The sequence below is a fragment of the Babylonia areolata genome, chromosome 33 (genome assembly GCF_041734735.1).
Source record: "Babylonia areolata isolate BAREFJ2019XMU chromosome 33, ASM4173473v1, whole genome shotgun sequence".
NCBI lineage: Eukaryota > Metazoa > Mollusca > Gastropoda > Neogastropoda > Buccinidae > Babylonia > Babylonia areolata.
In genome coordinates, this window is record NC_134908.1 from 1660570 (window position 1) to 1672244 (window position 11675).

The following is an 11675-nucleotide window of genomic DNA, read 5'->3' on the forward strand; positions in this document are numbered from 1 at the left end:
TTACAGGTCAGGACGTCAGTGAAGGGCTGTCACCTCACTGAGATCAGACAGAACTTACAGGTCAGGACGTCAGTGAAGGGCTGTCACCTCACTGAGATCAGACACAGCTTACAGGTCAGGACGTCAGTGAAGGGCTGTCACCTCACTGAGATAAGACAGATCCTACAGGTCAGGTTGTTGGTCACAATTCTTTATATGTAGCTTTTTTTTTCTCTCTTGGGGTTGCATTATTTCTGTTTGTTCGCCAAAATCAATTCTTTCTTTCTTCTTCTTCTTCTTCTTCTTCTTCTCCCCTCAACTCTGTATGAAGAATCATTAGGGCCCAGCACAGAAGACCTTGTCCACCAGATTCCTCCAGGTCTGTCAGTTATGAGTCAATGAACCGAACACAAACACAGTTTGAACTGAGTCACTCCGAGCTGATCTGGTTTCACCGACAGTCAGCACACAGAGGGTTAAACTAAGGACGGAAACACAGGCGTCGTCAAACTCAGCTCTAGCAGGTGCACGCTCACAGGTGAATGGAGTCTGATAGTGGTCAGTGACTGGACATGGTATAGGGGTGGGTGTCGCGGTGGGGGAGAGGGGAGGGGGTGGGGGTGGGGGAGGATTGGATTGTTTCTTCTGGTGGTCCACTTCATCACCTACTGTCCGTCTCTGGCCGAAGTCACGTCGCTCGTGTTTGAACGGTCAGGGGTTTCTTCCGGGATGAGTCCGCCTCCCTCCTACCCCATTCCCCTGGGACTGCCACACGAACAGCCAGGACTTCACCCCTCTTCAGACAGCCAGGACTGCACCCCCCTCTACATACAGCCAGGACTTCACCCCTCTACAGACAGCCAGGACTTCACCCCTCTACAGACAGCCAGGACTTCACCCCTCTTCATACAGCCAGGACTTCACCCCTCTACATACAGCTAGGATTTCACCCCTCTACAGACAGCCAGGACTTCACCCCTCTACAGACAGCCAGGATTTCACCCCTCTACAGACAGCCAGGAAATCACCCCTCTACAGACAGCCAATACCCCAGCACTTTACAACGAAACCTTCATTATACAAGACCCAGCACTGAAGAGCTCGGCCTTCAAAGCACAAGCTATTGTGTCCTTGATCTCAACTCTGCTACATCGCCTCTGTTTTTTTTCGCTCCATCATAGTGCACAGAGTCAGCCGTATCCGACTAAGACCGTCAGGACAATAGATGAAGCAACTGCTGTCCAGACTATTTGGGCCAGAATTTGATTATAGTGGGAGAGTGTCTTGCCCCAAGTTACATCCCCACTCTCTCGGCCAAGAGGGTTTTAAGACAGTCAGCGATGGGGATGGTTCCCCAAAGGCCAACTAGCCCCCCCCCCCCCCCCGCCCCCCAAGGCTGCAGCACTAAGAGCCAGTGCAGTCTTGCCTCCTGGTTTGAGTCATAGTCCTTCACTAACGACTAAGCTGTAAATGACTTCCCTTTGCTGTGGAGAAATTATTGATCATACGGCTCTCACTTTGCTGTTTGCACTGTCTACACTACGTAAACATCTCGCAGACTGTGGACCATGGAACTATCACTTTGCTCTTCTTTGTTCTGTCAGTGTTTCCATAGTTAGCTAGTCAGACAAAAAGGGTCGTTCTCTCTCTCTGTGTATTCTTTCTTTTCTTCTCTTCTTTCTTTTCTTTCTTCTCTTCTTTCTTTTCTTCTCTCTGTGTTCTTTCTTTTCTTCTCTTCCTGTCTTTGTTCTTCATTGTTTCTGTCAGTGTTTCCCTAGTTAGCCAGTCAGACAAAAAGGGTCGTTCTCTCTCTCTCTGTTCTTTCTTTTCATTCCGTTCCTGTCTTTGTTCTCTTTGTTTCTCTTCTTTCTGCTGCGAAGAAAGGACTTCATAATCAGGCTGTGGTGTTTGAGTCTTTCCTCTTCCTTGGCTCTCAGGACTTCACCCCTCTTCAGACAGCCAGGACTTCACCCCTCTTCAGACAGCCAGGACTTCACCCCTCTTCAGACAGCCAGGACTTCACCCCTCTTCAGACAGCCAGGACTTCACCCCTCTTCAGACAGCCAGGACTTCACCCCTCTTCAGACAGCAGGACTTCTACAGACAGCCAGGACTTCACCCCTCTTCAGACAGCAGGACTTCGCCCCTCTACAGACAGCCAGGACTTCACCCCTCTTCAGACAGCAGGACTTCGCCCCTCTACAGACAGCCAGGACTTCACACCTCTTCAGACAGCAGGACTTCGCCGCTCTACAGACAGCAGGACTTCTACAGACAGCCAGGACTTCACCCCTCTTCAGACAGCCAGGACTTCACCCCTCTTCAGACAGCCAGGACTTCACCCCTCTTCAGACAGCCAGGACTTCTACAGACAGCCAGGACTTCACCCCTCTTCAGACAGCAGGACTTCTACAGACAGCCAGGACTTCACCCCTCTTCAGACAGCAGGACTTCTACAGACAGCCAGGACTTCACCCCTCTTCAGACAGCAGGACTTCTACAGACAGCCAGGACTTCACCCCTCTTCAGACAGCAGGACTTCTACAGACAGCCAGGACTTCACCCCTCTACAGACAGCAGGACTTCTATAGACAGCCAGGACTTCACCCCTCTTCAGACAGCCAGGACTTCTACAGACAGCCAGGACTTCACCCCTCTTCATACAGCCAGGACTTCTACAGACAGCCAGGACTTCACCCCTCTTCAGACAGCAGGACTTCTACAGACAGCCAGGACTTCACCCCTCTTCAGACAGCCAGGACTTCACCCCTCTTCAGTCAGCCAGGACTTCACCCCTCTCCAGACAGCCAGGGCTTCACCCCTCTTCAGACAGCCAGGACTTCACCCCTCTTCAGACAGCCAGGACTTCACCCCTCTTTAGACAGCCAGGACTTCACCCCTCTACAGACAGCCAGGACTTCACCCCTCTCCAGACAGCCAGGACCTCACCCCTCTTCAGACAGTCAGGACCACCCCTCTACAGACAGCCAGGACTTCACCCCTCTTCAGACAGCAGGACTTCACCCCTCTTCAGACAGCAGGACTTCTACAGACAGCCAGGACTTCACCCCTCTCCAGACAGTCAGGACCACCCCTCTACAGACAGCCAGGACTTCACCCCTCTTCAGACAGCAGGACTTCACCCCTCTTCAGACAGCAGGACTTCTACAGACAGCCAGGACTTCACCCCTCTACAGACAGCCAGGACTTCACCCCTCTTCAGTCAGCCAGGACTTCTACAGACAGCCAGGACTTCACCCCTCTCCAGACAGCCAGGACCACCCCTCTACAGACAGCCAGGACTTCACCCCTCTTCAGACAGCAGGACTTCACCCCTCTTCAGACAGCAGGACTTTTACAGACAGCCAGGACTTCACCCCTCTACAGACAGCCAGGACTTCACCCCTCTTCAGTCAGCCAGGACTTCACCCCTCTTCAGACAGCCAGGACTTCACCCCTCTTCAGACAGCCAGGACTTCACCCCTCTTCAGTCAGCCAGGACTTCTACAGACAGCCAGGACTTCACCCCTCTTCAGTCAGCCAGGACTTCTACAGACAGCCAGGACTTCACCCCTCTTCAGACAGCAGGACTTCACCCCTCTTCAGTCAGCCAGGACTTCTACAGACAGCCAGGACTTCACCCCTCTTCAGACAGCCAGGACTTCACCCCTCTTCAGACAGCCAGGACTTCTACAGACAGCCAGGACATCACTCCTCTACAGACAGCCAGGACTTCACCCCTCTTCAGACAGCCAGGACTTCACCCCTCTTCAGACAGCCAGGACTTCACCCCTCTTCATACAGCCAGGACTTCTACAGACAGCCAGGACTTCACCCCTCTACAGACAGCAGGACTTCTACAGACAGCCAGGACTTCACCCCTCTTCAGACAGCCAGGACTTCACCCCTCTTCATACAGCCAGGACTTCTACAGACAGCCAGGACTTCACCCCTCTTCAGTCAGCCAGGACTTCTACAGACAGCCAGGACTTCACCCCTCTTCAGACAGCCAGGACTTCACCCCTCTTCAGACAGCAGGACTTCTACAGACAGCCAGGACTTCACCCCTCTTCAGACAGCCAGGACTTCACCCCTCTACAGACAGCAGGACTTCTACAGACAGCCAGGACTTTACCCCTCTTCAGACAGCAGGACTTCTACAGACAGCCAGGACTTCACCCCTCTTCAGTCAGCCAGGACTTCTACAGACAGCCAGGACTTCACCCCTCTTCAGACAGCCAGGACTTCACCCCTCTTCAGACAGCCAGGACTTTACCCCTCTTCAGACAGCCAGGACTTCACCCCTCTTCAGACAGCCAGGACTTCACCCCTCTTCAGACAGCCAGGACTTCTACAGACAGCCAGGACTTCACCCCTCTTCAGTCAACCAGGACTTCTACAGACAGCCAGGACTTCACCCCTCTTCAGTCAGCCAGGACTTCTACAGACAGCCAGGACTTCTACAGACAGCCAGGACTTCACCCCTCTACAGACAGCCTTCCTAATCAGGCTGTGGTGTTTGAAGTCTGCCCTTTTCCTTGGCTCTCATGTAAGGTGGAAGGACGGTTAAGACCCTCATCTGCTAACACAGTGTCCGTGAGGGTGTGGGTTCGAATCCCGCTCTCGCCCTTCCTCCCAAGTTTGACTAGAAAATCAAACTGACCGTCTAGTTATCCGGATGAGGCCTTAAACCAGTGTCAGTCTGGCTCCGCGACTAAGCCATTATTGTCGTTAGTAGGGGGCTTTGTAGGTGGTGTCCTAAGTACGTTAAAACAGAACAGGCACCACTGAACACCACCGAAGTGACTCAGCAGCAGTGCAGGGTCTCCTCTGGTGTGTGGCCTCCTGGCGACCTAACATCGATGGTTCCCTGTGGACTGCCGACGCTGGAACTGCGACGGACGAACCCGGGTGTGGCCGTGTATGGGGGAATCTAAATGAGCGGCGTGGGAGTAATGCCACTGAAACGGTGCAGATGATGGGGCAGCAAAAAACAAAAACAAAAACCAAAAAAACAAAAACAAAAACAAAAAAAAACAAAAACAAAACAAAACAAAACAAAAACAAAAAACGAGGTCCCGTGAGCACCACGCACTTTGCGCACTGCAGTAGAATCCACGGCAACAAAAGCGTTATCCTCTTGCAAAATTCTTGTAAAAGAAAATCTACTTTGATTGGTACACAAATATCTAAGCATGCACTCGAGGCCTGACAAGCACATTGGGTTTATGCCTAGCAGATGTGGTGTGGCGCACATGGATTTGTCCGAACGCAGTGACGCCTCCTTGAGAAACTGAAACTGAAACCGAAACTGCTTTCTTTCTTTTACTCCGTTCTGAGCAGGGTGGTGTTGAAGGGTGGAGCAGGGTGGTGTTGAAGGGTGGAGCAGGGTGGTGTTGAAGGGTGGAGCAGGGTGGTGTTGAGGGGTGGAGCAGGGTGGTGTTGAAGGGTGGAGCAGGGAAGGGGTGGTGTTGAAGGGTGGAGCAGGGTGGTGTTGAAGGGTGGAGCAGGGTGGTGTTGAAGGGTGGAGCAGGGAAGGGGTGGTGTTGAAGGGTGGAGCAGGGTGGTGTTGAAGGGTGGAGCAGGGTGGTGTTGAGGGGTGGAGCAGGGTGGTGTTGAGGGGTGGACAGGGTGGTGTTGAGGGTGGACAGGGTGGTGTTGAAGGGTGGAGCAGGGTGGTGTTGAGGGGTGGAGCAGCGTGGTGTTGAAGGGTGGAGCAGGGTGGTGTTGAAGGGTGGAGCAGGGTGGTGTTGAAGGGTGGAGCAGGGTGGTGTTGAAGGGTGGAGCAGGGTGGTGTTGAAGGGTGGAGGAGGGAAGGGGGTGGTGGGGATGTAGGGGGTGGGTGGGTGGGATGCAGTGACGTATGTGTTGCCATGGTGTTTGGGACATATTTGTTAGTTAGTTTGTTAGTTTGTTCTGTTTACATTTGGCTTCTTTTACTTCAGTCCCTCGTGTTTTTTTTTGTTTGTTTGTTTTTTTATTGTTCGTTTTTTTGTTTGTTTTGTCAGTTTCTTCTGTTTACAGTTTGTTTCTTCTGCTTCTGTCCCTCTGGAGGCTGAGAGGGGACAAAACAAACCCACAAATAATACAGCACGTACCATGACAGTATATATTGCCCTCCTTATTAATAAAGACTTTGTCTTGTCAATATTTGGACCTGTTTTCGTTCGTCCATTCCGGTTTTGTTCTTCTTTCCATGACAAAGATGCAGACTCAATGTACACAGACATGCAGACTCAATGTACACAAACATACAGACTCAATGTACACAAACATACAGACTCAATGTACACAAACATGCAGACTCAATGTACACAAACATGCAGACTTAATGTACACAAACATTACAGACTCAATGTACACAAACATACAGACTCAATGCACACAAACATACAGACTCAATCTACACAAACATTACAGACTCAATGTACACAAACATGCAGACTCAATGTACACAAACATGCAGACTTAATGTACACAAACATTACAGACTCAATGTACACAGACTCAGACTCAATGTACACAAACATACAGACTCAATGTACACAAAAAATACATACTCTCTGCACCACAAAGATAAGGATCCAATGCTTACACACACACACACACGCACACACAACACACATACACACACAAACACACACACACAAACACACACACACACAAATACACACACACAAATACACACACACACACACAAATACACACACACACACACAAATACACACACACACACACACACACACAAATACACACACACACACACACACACACACAAATACACACACACACACACACACACACACACACACACACACACACACACACACACACACACACACACACACACACACACACACACACACACACACACACACCTGGCGTTGTTGCGAGTGGGTCTCACCTTGCGTTTGAGGTTAAAGGTCAAAGACCTCGTGACCTTTCACGGCCATCGGGGGGTGGGAGGGGGGGGGGGGGGGGGTGCGTGGGGCAGTGAATTCATATCCGCAGTGTCCAGGGCTCTCGGCAAAAGAAGGCGTGCCCAGAATGCTTTTCTTCTGGCGTTTTGACCTTACGCATTCGCACACACACACACACACACACACACACACACACATTCGTCTAATATCACTGATAATGAAAAGACGCTAAATTAAAGAACGAACACACACACACAGAGTCATCATATCTAGTCAGGACCGACCAACCAACCAACCAACCAACCATCAACCAACCAACCAACCAACCAACCAACTAACCAACCAACCAACCAACCAACTAACCAACCAACCAACCAACCAACTAACCAACCAACCAACCAACCAACCAACTAACCAACCAACCAACCAACCAACTAACCAACCAACCAACCAACCAACCAACCAACCAACCAACCAACCAATCAGTCCACATTCTGACTGTTTGGCGGTGCGAATAAAAGGGGAAGTTAATTTGAATACTCCTACATGTCATTAGGATCTGCTCACCAGATCGCTCTGATTCCTGCTGGAGGCGACAGGCATTACAAGTAATCTCTCTCCTCCCTCCCCGCCCCCCCCCAGCCCCCTCCCTCCCTCCCTCCCGTGATGTCACTGATATGGAAAGCGTGGGAAACCTGACTAACATTGACTTGAAATCAAAGCCTAACTCTGAACTATCCCCCCCCCCCCCCCCCCCACTAAAATATTTTGAAAGATTAAAAAAGTTTTCCACCTTGTTCGACTTCTCTTCACATTTCCAATCAATTTTTGTTTAGAAACGAAACAAAACAAAAGAAAAAAAAAGTAACTATTCTATTTTCAAGTTTTGTACAAGATTGACAACACCATGAAACTGTGTTAGTGATTATGGAACGTTTTTGCTTATATTACGTTGTTGTGGACTTTTGTCAGTATTTTAGAACATCACTATGTATTTACCCTGTACCTCCTAATGCACAAAGTATATGCATTTTGTATCTGTAATCCTTTGTCTGAATTTTTTTTTTAAAAAGGAAAAAAAATTTACCCTGCACCTCCTAATGCACAAAGAATATAAATTTTGTATCTGTAATCCTTTGTCTGAATTTTTTTTAAAAAGGAAAATTTTTTTTTACCCTGTACCTCCTAATGCACAAAGTATATACATTTTGTATCTGTAATCCTTTGTCTGAATTTTTTAAAAAAAGGAAATTTTTTTTTTTACCCTGTACCTCCTAATGCACAAAGTATATACATTTTGTATCTGTAAACCTTTGTCTGAATTTTTTTAAAAGGAAAAAAAAAAAGTTACCATGACACAACTCTTCATGATTTGGGCTGGGGACACGTGGGTGGGTGGGTGGGGGGTGTCATTGGAGCTCCAGTAGGCAGAGCAGGGGCAGACAACCCTGTGTCACCCCATCTCCAGCAGCTGTGAGACGCTGGTGGTGGCCTCCCTTTAATGTCCTCAATACAACACGCGCGGGGTTCAAATCTGGTCAGGACTTTTTTTTTTTTTCTTTTTTAACCCGAAACTTTATAATAACAAATACAGAACACATTTTAACGATTAAAGTGTATCATAAGTGTCTTGAAGGCCTTGCCTCTCTTGTTTTGTTTTGTTTTGGTTTTGGTCAGGGCACGTCAGCGATTTCTGTCACCAGTTACAATTCTCAAGCTGTCAAGACTCTAAAGGTTTGTCCACTGGAGGTTGGCCTCGAGGTTGTCTTTGCGTCCCTTGTTTTTGAGGCGTCCCTGGTTGCAAATGTCAAGCGTCAGCTCCCCAAAGAAGATGGAGCTGCAGGGGTAAGTTGTGGGACCCCCTCCCCTCCAGGTGGATGACGTGGCCAGACCTTCCCAGGATGGGTTTGGAGGGGGGGGTTTGGAGTTCGGTGCTTGTGGTCAGTGTTGGTTTTAGTGCATGGCTGGTTGGGTCCGTGACACGGTCCAGCATCAATGGCAGCAGGGGGAGGTGGGGGTGGGTGGGTGGGTTGTGTGGAATTTCTCCAGCAGTTAGATGTGTTTGTCACGGTACAAAGTCCACGTCTGGCAAGTCGTCAGTGGTGGAGCAGGGACGTGATGACTGCAGCATCGTAATCATTCAGCTTGCTGGCCGAGAGGTGAATGTCTTTGTGTTGTCAGACTACAACGAGTCCAGGAAAATACGCACGCGCGCGCGCACACACACACAAGCAAACACACATATACACGCAAACACACATGCACGCCGTATATACATACGCACATACACTGATGCACGCGCGCACACACATGCAAACAAATACACGAGCATACACACACGCATACACACACGCGCGCGCGCAAACACACACACACACACACACACACGTGGTATTAAAGTAAAAGCATATGGAAGGCCGAAACTGAATTCGCCTTTTTTCTTTTTTTTTTTAATCAGACTTTGTAGTTTTCTTTTTATTTTTCATAAACACCCTCTTCACAAACAACAACAATAAATAATTTAAAAACAACAACCCCAAAACCCGCATCAAACCCAACAGAAAAAACCCTTAGCATTCCAACAAAATACGAAACGAAACCCAGCACCACTTGAGTCAGTCAAAAATACGAAAACAAAAAAAGTTTAAGGCCCTTAACTCCGTCCAACACAGCAGCGCAGCGGGGTGAAATTTCGAAAGAGAAAGCAGACGAGGAGATTGGAACTGAAAATTCCGGAAGCGGCAAAAGAGAAAGCAGCATTTGAGGCAAGAGTGAGTGAGAGTGAAGCCAGACCTGCCAGACAGCCCAGCCCAACACCACCCAGCAGGATGAGTCACAGTGCTGGGACCGTGTGACAGACACTTTTCTGCCAGACGATCTGCATGAAATTGATCTGCTCACTTCTGCTGCAGAGCGAGATAGACACTGACTGTTGAGAATCAACTGTCATTCCCAGTGGCGAGTGAAAGAGAGGGATGCAAATTGTAGGATTGTGTATTGCATCTCTCTCTGTGTCTGTCTGTCTGTGTCTGTCCGTCTGTCTGTGTCTGTCTGTCTGTGTCTGTCTGTCTGTCTCTCTCTCTGTGTGATTCTTTGAGTACAGGCTCTCTTGTCTCTGTCTTTTTCTCTGTCAAACGCACGCACACGCACACTCACACACACTGACACACACACACACACACACACACACACACACACTCAATCAGAATCATTCTCTCCCTCAACAACACCGCAACCCCTCCCTTCACCCCCCCCCCCTCCCCCCTCACATTTAAAAAAAAAAAAAAGTGACGACAATAAAACCCCATCAATATTCTTGCAAACAGGCGTCGTCTTGTTTTTTTTCCACCACCACCACCACCACCACACCACCCCTCTCCACTTCTACCTCCCCCACACCCTTCCACCATTCATCTCCAATCAACCCCACCCACCCCCTCTCTCCACACCACAACCACTCCCAACCCCCTCACCCCCACCCCCCACCCTTTTTTTTTTTTTTAACCTTCCTTTTTTTTTTCTAACCGATTCGCGTGATTTGAGACACGCCCGCTACGGTTGACCTGCTTCGACTCACACACACACAGAGACACACACACACACACGGAATAAAAGATGAAAAAAAAGAAGGGGAGGGAGGGAGGTAGAGGGGGGGGGGGAAGGAAGAAAAGAAACGAGATCGATAAAACCATTTTGCCACCATTTTCGCTTGAACGACCGGCGACTGACAGGACTTTCTTTCACTGGATGGCGACTGGCAGACTGAGGACCTGAGACACACACAGAGAGAGAGAGAGAGAGAGGGTGGTGGTGGTGACAGAAAGATATAGACATAGAGTGACAGTTCCGTATTGTCAGCAAAGACCCTGTAAAAGAAGACTTCAGAAAGAACAGGCGCGCCCCAGCGTGTGTGTGAGTGTTGAGTGTGAGTGTGTGTGAGTGTGAGCCTATATGCTGCCACCTCCACCACCACCAGCACCACCAGAGCAAAAGCAAGGCTCCCAGCGCACTACTAACATCACGGGCTCGCCATCTCTCCTCTCGCGTCATCGCTCGGCTTGCATCCTACCTCTCGTGTGCGGGGCCTGGATCGAAGATTTATCTTCCTTCAGGGATTAGCCGAGAAGAATCTGGCTGCCTCGCCGTGCAACCCAGCCCGAGACAAGTCTGGAAGAAGGCTGGGCTGGAGAGAGGGCCCCGTCCGTCCAAACACACACACACACACACACACGCACTCTCTCTCTCTCTTTCTCTGTCTCACACACACACACACACACACACACACTGCCCAGTCCGAGGAAGAACCAGCCAACGATCGATGTTTGGAACTGGCCGCTGCCTTCACAGCTAATGCGCCATTGCATATTTTAGACATGTAACCAATGGTGTTCTTCCTCGCTATTCTGGGTCATCGGCGCGTGCGAGTATATAGGTCACTAGTCCGCTGGCCTGCCATAGGTGTGATCGCGAGGACCGAGGCGCGCAGACGAGAATTCGGATTCTCTCTCTTTCGGATGTGTGTGCAAGTGTTGGGGCTCGTGGATTGCGCCAGGTGAGTTGGGCTTTTTTGTTATGGATTTTGTTGGTTTGTTTCCTTGTTTGTTTCGTCACATCCCCGTTCTGTTTCGGTCTCTGTCTCTCTCTCTCACCTTCTATTTTGTGGTGGTTTTTTTTTTTTTTTTTTTTTTTGTTTCTTTCACCTGTTGTGGGATGTTCTTGTTGTGTGTGGTTCTCCAGCGGAACCGCTGTCTTTCCTTTCTGCCCTCTCTCTTTCTT

At 49.5% G+C, this 11675-nt stretch overlaps 1 protein-coding gene across 1 annotated transcript in view; it reads left to right on the forward strand.

The window, feature by feature from the left end:
* The first annotated feature begins 11346 nt into the window (after window positions 1–11346).
* LOC143276832 (uncharacterized) overlaps window positions 11347–11675 on the forward strand; it is a 145917-nt gene continuing 145588 nt past the window's right edge. The window contains exon 1 of the mRNA XM_076581487.1: window positions 11347–11451. The gene's annotated coding sequence lies outside the window, so the exon portion shown is untranslated. The remainder of the gene's footprint in view (window positions 11452–11675) is intronic.